The sequence below is a fragment of the Triticum dicoccoides genome, chromosome 2B (genome assembly GCF_002162155.2).
Source record: "Triticum dicoccoides isolate Atlit2015 ecotype Zavitan chromosome 2B, WEW_v2.0, whole genome shotgun sequence".
Classification (NCBI taxonomy): Eukaryota; Viridiplantae; Streptophyta; class Magnoliopsida; order Poales; family Poaceae; genus Triticum; species Triticum dicoccoides.
Window position 1 is genome coordinate 758,879,094 of NC_041383.1, and position 7,525 is coordinate 758,886,618.

Sequence of the window (7,525 nt, forward strand, 5' to 3'; positions counted from 1 at the left end):
GTGATGTGCGTTGGTTACAACGGCCATGAACAACATAGCAACCGGTCCTTCTAATTCATACCTCTTGGCATAAAAACAAAACGGATTACCTCACTCAACTCCTAGAGGGGTTCGAGTCATCATTGAAATCAGGAGGAAGAAGAAGACCGTAGACCAGCAGTCTGAGAAAAGAAATGGTCATGAGAAGAACAATGAAGATACTATTGTCACCTGAGTCGATTACATAATGGGGTAAAAAACCTGATTGGACGAAACCGATTTTTTTTGTTAGGTTGGAAATCAGAAACATTGTGTCAATTTATAAAAGCCACGGAAAACACACTTGTTGATTCATTCGACAACATGAGAGCTCAAACTAAGTTGAAGTGGCTTATTTAAAAAAAAATCCAGTATTGATCATGAATTGTTCAGCAAAAATGACATCGCTCGCAAGAACGTGCTTACCTAACCTGATCTCAGCTATTTTCATATGAGCTTTACAAATTTTACATACTGTGTTAGATATGTCTTCCCGTTCTCAGTTTTTTAACTAGAAAAACATGATACTATACAATTTGTCCTCACCCAACCGGTGGGGTCAACGGTATGTTTATGGCTCACCCTTGGCGTGCTTCGGCAATGATCACCATTGGGGAGCATTAATGTGAATGCTGTGCTGTCCGATGCCATGCTGTCACATGATTATGTAACTGTAATAAGAACTCCGGGTGATAGAATATGCATGAGAACAATTGGTCAGTTCATCATATCCCCTGCCACCAGCTCCAAAATATAACAATATCCACATGTTTTATATCCCCTGTGACCAACTACGACATGTGAAAATCTTGACAGGTAACAAATTGGTAACTGCGAGGGGGTCGTGCGAGGGAGGGGAGCGGACGAACGAACGACATCTATGCTGTCATGTAAACAATAATGACGAGGTTCAGTCAAGAGTCAAGATGTCATTGTGTTGTACTGTAGCAGAAAAAGGACGTTCGCATGGCATTGCTACTGTGAAAAAAACTGCATGCCAACAACTCAATAGTACTAAGATATACCTCTTGGCCAGTTTAATGGAGGGCAGAACTCGAAAAAATAATAATCAAGAGGGCATTGCTTAGCGCGTTTAGTAATTTTCTACTCACCTATAATCCCCAAACATTTCTTCAAGAAATTTTATATACCTTCCAGTTGAGTTGTTGAGATATCATACATAAATGTTTTCCAGATATAATAGTTCAGTTTGAAGCAGAAATCTGTAATAGATAGACTTCACGCTCAAAATACATGTGTGTATCTTCATTGCAATTTGGAGAAGTAGATATCCAAACCAAGATGCTGCAATGTTAGAGAAGAGAAGGCTGAATCATACCGTATACCAGTATTAGCTCCAGGCACAAAGCACAAATCACTCTGATATTTTCTGCTCTGTCTGTGTACTTCATCCCCCGCTTGGTGCCGCATTGCTTGCTACCACTACCTGATGGAGCACACCAACCATGTAATCCACGGTCCACCCGGCAAGGCATTCTAACAAGTAATCCACCACAACTGTAAGTTCACAGACCATATGCATCCGGCAGCTGTATCCTATAATCAAGAAAATCACGGAACAAGTCTGGTGATGGCTGCCCATCTTGATGGTTCTCTCTCGAGATTGTGTGTCGCCTGTATGTTCGGAAGAGAGATGAGGAGGACAGCCCAAAGATTCCTCCGGCGACGAGGAGAACGACGCCGACGGGGCGGACATTCCTGCGGGAGGCGAGTGGTAGCGAGCATCGTGTAGCGGAGGCCGTCGAAGGTGAGGACACGTCCAAATGCCGCATCGACCAGCGCACGCACGTCGTGATGGAGAAGGGGCTCGAAGGAGACGACGAGGTCGTCGATCAGGAGTGGCGGAGGACAAGTTTGAAGAGTCGACGACGTCGCGTAGTGGATTCAGCGTGGAGGAAGGAGGCTGGCGGCGTTAACCTAGCCGCCATGGGGTAGGGCAGCGGCAGTCGGGAAATGCGAAAGGAGCATGGAGGTGGAGGGCGTTTCTGGCGTGGGTCATGTTGACTGGCTTTTTTCTGGAAGGAAGAATTGCCCTGGTTTTCTTACGACAATTTTTTGGTTCGATGAAAAAAATGGATGGCGAGCGAGGGGGTCGTGCGAGGGAGGGGAGCGGACGAACGAACGAACAAACGACGTACGGAAATTATTTCGCTTAGACAACCGTAACTGAACAGACAACCCCCAATCCCCATCCCGCTCACTTTGAACCCTTACTCTTATCACAATATCCACTAACTCGTGTTCTAAGTGAGCTAGTGATCAACACCGCCATGGCAGGCCAGCAACAAAAAACAAGGGCGGCAACCGCCTTCCTATCTTAGTGATAGTACCTCCTGGTTCCATACTGGACCCACCCTTCATGCCGGGCTCCAGCACGTCGTCGTCACGCTCATACATTGCTATGTAAAAATAAAGCTATGAACAAAAATGTTCACCCAAAGCACTTACGAGATTAACCTAAAAATGCTTTTAGGTCACCAAATTTTCCAATTATATGCTCCAATAAACGAAATGAAAGAGAGGGCATATCAAGTTGGAACCTTGAGTACATATTTATTATCCTCACTTTCTATCCGATATACCTAAAACTGCTTTTAGGTCACTAAATTTACCAATTATATGTTCCAATAAACGAAATGAGGGTGAGGGCATATCAAGTTGGAACCCTGAGTACAAATTTATTCTCCTCACTTTCTATCCGATATACCTAAAACTGCTTTTAGGTCACCAAATTTACCAATTATATCCTCCAATAAACCAAATGAAAGAGAGGGCATATCAAGTTGGCACCTTGAGTTTCCCTTCAATGAAACTTGGAGCCGTGAGCTAAATACGAGAACCTAAAGATATAACATTCGAAATGTTTGAGGTACCGGGAAAACCATCTAAAACCTAATAAATAATCTAGCTGAAATATATGTATTTGATTAATACTACATGGATACAACCAACATTGCCACCGGAGAAAACAAGTATTGACACCAAATTGTTCTAATCGAGAATGTGTATTGAACTTGACAGAATATGGTTTTCATGCATAGATTGACAAGTTTTCACTCTCACCGGCTTCTTATTGGAGCAAAAGGCCACAACCCAGTTCCTCCTGAAAAATGAGACCAAGGTGTGGCATTGATACATTTTATAACCCAAAACAGGGCAAGAACAAGATGTGCAAGAACTAAAAATAAAGTGCTAAAAGCATGATTTACTAAGAATAACCGTTCATATACTAAAACATAGCTAAACAACAAGTAAATTCAAAACATGCTACCCCCATGCCAGGAAAGAAGTTCAGCATACAGAAAATTTGATGCATGGAGCTTCAAGCTTCACTAGCCAGCCGACATGTTCTTTAGTTCTGCACCGCTTCATTGCCACCTTGGAATGGTAGCTTCCATCATCTTCGCTGCCACGAAGACCCGAAATTGGTCAAACGCTAGAGTGATGTGCGTTGGTTACAACGGCCATGAACAACATAGCAACCGGTCCTTCTAATTCATACCTCTTGGCATAAAAACAAAACGGATTACCTCACTCAACTCCTAGAGGGGTTCGAGTCATCATTGAAATCAGGAGGAAGAAGAAGACCGTAGACCAGCAGTCTGAGAAAAGAAATGGTCATGAGAAGAACAATGAAGATACTATTGTCACCTGAGTCGATTACATAATGGGGTAAAAAACCTGATTGGACGAAACCGATTTTTTTTGTTAGGTTGGAAATCAGAAACATTGTGTCAATTTATAAAAGCCACGGAAAACACACTTGTTGATTCATTCGACAACATGAGAGCTCAAACTAAGTTGAAGTGGCTTATTTTAAAAAAAATCCAGTATTGATCATGAATTGTTCAGCAAAAATGACATCGCTCGCAAGAACGTGCTTACCTAACCTGATCTCAGCTATTTTCATATGAGCTTTACAAATTTTACATACTGTGTTAGATATGTCTTCCCGTTCTCAGTTTTTTAACTGGAAAAACATGATACTATACAATTTGTCCTCACCCAACCGGTGGGGTCAACGGTATGTTTATGGCTCACCCTTGGCGTGCTTCGGCAATGATCACCATTGGGGAGCATTAATGTGAATGCTGTGCTGTCCGATGCCATGCTGTCACATGATTATGTAACTGTAATAAGAACTCCGGGTGATAGAATATGCATGAGAACAATTGGTCAGTTCATCATATCCCCTGCCACCAGCTTCAAAATATAACAATATCCACATGTTTTATATCCCCTGTGACCAACTACGACATGTGAAAATCTTGACAGGTAACAAATTGGTAACTGCGAGGGGGTCGTGCGAGGGAGGGGAGCGGACGAACGAACGTCATCTATGCTGTCATGTAAACAATAATGACGAGGTTCAGTCAGAGTCAAGATGTCATTGTGTTGTACTGTAGCAGAAAAAGGACGTTCGCATGGCATTGCTACTGTGAAAAAAACTGCATGCCAACAACTCAATAGTACTAAGATATACCTCTTGGCCAGTTTAATGGAGGGCAGAACTCGAAAAAATAATAATCAAGAGGGCATTGCTTAGCGCGTTTAGTAATTTTCTACTCACCTATACTCCCCAAACATTTCTTCAAGAAATTTTGTATACCTTCCAGTTGAGTTGTTGAGATATCATACATAAATGTTTTCCCGATATAATAGTTCAGTTTGAAGCAGAAATCTGTAATAGATAGACTTCACGCTCAAAATACATGTCTGTATCTTCATTGCAATTTGGAGAAGTAGCTATCCAAACCAAGATGCTGCAATCTTAGAGAAGAGAAGGCTGAATCATACCGTATACCAGTATTAGCTCCAGGCACAAAGCACAAATCACTCTGATATTTTCTGCTCTGTCTGTGTACTTCATCCCTCGCTTGGTGCCGCATTGCTTGCTGCCACTACCTGACGGAGCACACCAACCATGTAATCCACGGTCCACCCGGCAAGGCATTCTAACAAGTGATCCACCACAACTGTAAGTTCACAGACCATATGCATCCAGCAGCTGTATCCTAAAATCAAGAAAATCACGGAACAAGTCTGGCGATGGCTGCCCATCTTGATGGTTCTCTCTCGAGATTGTGTGTCGCCTGTATGTTCGGGAGAGAGATGAGGAGGACAGCCCAGAGATTCCTCCGGCGACGAGGAGAACGACGCCGACGGGGCGGACATTCCTGCGGGAGGCGAGTGGTAGCGAGCATCGTGTAGCGGAGGCCGTCGAAGGTGAGGACACGTCCAAATGCCGCATCGACCAGCGCACGCATGTCGTGATGGAGAAGGGGCTCGAAGGAGACGACGAGGTCGTCGATCAGGAGTGGCGGAGGACAAGTTTGAAGAGTCGACGACGTCGCGTAGTGGATTCAGCGTGGAGGAAGGAGGCTGGCGGCGTTAACCTATCCGCCATGGGGTAGGGCAGCGGCAGTCGGGAAATGCGAAAGGAGCATGGAGGTGGAGGGCGTTTCTGGCGTGGGTTGTGTTGACTGGCTTTTTTCTGGAAGGAAGAATTGCCTTGGTTTTCTTACGACAATTTTTTGGTTCGATGAAAAAAATCGATGGCGAGCGAGGGGGTCGTGCGAGGGAGGGGAGCGGACGAACGAACGAACGAACGACATACGGAAATTATTTCGCTTAGACAACCGTAACTGAACAGACAAACCCCAATCCCCATCCCGCTCACTTTGAACCCTTACTCTTATCACAATATCCACTAACTCGTGTTCTAAGTGAGCTAGTGATCAACACCGCCATGGCAGGCCAGCAACAAAAAACAAGGGCGGCAACCGCCTTCCTATCTTAGTGATAGTACCTCCTGGTTTCATACTGGACCCACCCTTCATGCCGGGCTCTAGCACGTCGTCGTCACGCTCATACATTGCTACGTAAAAATAAAGCTATGAACAAAAATGTTCACCCAAAGCACTTAAGAGATAAACCTAAAAATGCTTTTAGGTCACCAAATTTACCAATTATATGCTCCAATAAACGAAATGAAAGAGAGGGCATATCAAGTTGGAACCTTGAGTAAAAATTTATTATCCTCACTTTCTATCCGATATACCTAAAACTGCTTTTAGGTCACTAAATTTACCAATTATATGTTCCAATAAACGAAATGAGGGTGAGGGCATATCAAGTTGGAGCCCTGAGTACAAATTTATTCTCCTCACTTTCTATCCGATATACCTAAAACTGCTTTTAGGTCACCAAATTTACCAATTATATCCTCCAATAAACCAAATGAAAGAGAGGGCATATCAAGTTGGAACCTTGAGTTTCCCTTCAACGAAAGTTGGAGCCGTGAGCTAAATACGAGAACCAGAAGAGATAACATTCGAAATGTTTGAGGTACCGGGAAAACCATCTAAAACCTAATAAAAAATCTAGCTGAAATATAAGTATTTGATTAATACTACATGGATACAACCAGCATTGCCACCGGAGAAAACAATTATTGACACCAAATTGTTCTAATCGAGAATGTGTATTGAACTTGACAGAATATGGTTTTCATGCATAGAGTGACAAGTTTTCACTCTCACCGGCTTCTTATTGGAGCAAAATGCCACAGCCCAGTTCCTCCTAAAAAATGAGACCAAGGTGTGGCATTGATACATTTTATAGCCCAAAACAGGGCAACAACGAGATGTGCTAGAACTAAAAATAAGGTGCTAAAAGCATGATTTACTAAGAATAACCGTTCATATACTAAAACATAGCTAAACAACAAGTAAATTAAAAACATGCTACCCCCGTGCCAGGAAAGAAGTTCAGCATACAGAAAATTTGATGCATGGAGCTTCAAGCTTCACTAGCCAGCCGACATGTTCTTTAGTTCTGCACCGCTTCATTGCCACCTTGGAATGGTAGCTTCCATCATCTTCGCTGCCACGAAGACCCGAAATTGGTCCAACGCTAGAGTGATGTGCCTTGGTTACAACGGCCATGAACAACATAGCAACCGGTCCTTCTAATTCATACCTCTTGGCATAAAAACAAAACGGATTACCTCACTCAACTCCTAGAGGGGTTCGAGTCATCATTGAAATCAGGAGGAAGAAGAAGACCGTAGACCAGCAGTCTGAGAAAAGAAATGGTCATAAGAAGAACAATGAAGATACTATTGTCACCTGAGTCGATTACATAATGGGGTAAAAAACCTGATTGGACGAAACAAATTTTTTTGTTAGGTTGGAAATCGAAAACATTGTGTCAATTTATAAAAGCCACAGAAAACACACTTGTTGATTCATTCGACAACATGAGAGCTCAAACTAAGTTGAAGTGGCTTCCTTTAAAAAAAATCCAGTATTGATCATGAATTGTTCAGCAAAAATGACATCGCTCGCAAGAACGTGCTTACCTAACCTGATCTCAGCTATTTTCATATGAGCTTTACAAATTTTACATACTGTGTTAGATATGTCTTTCTGTTCTCAGTTTTTTAACTGGAAAAACATGATACTATACAATTTGTCCTCACCCA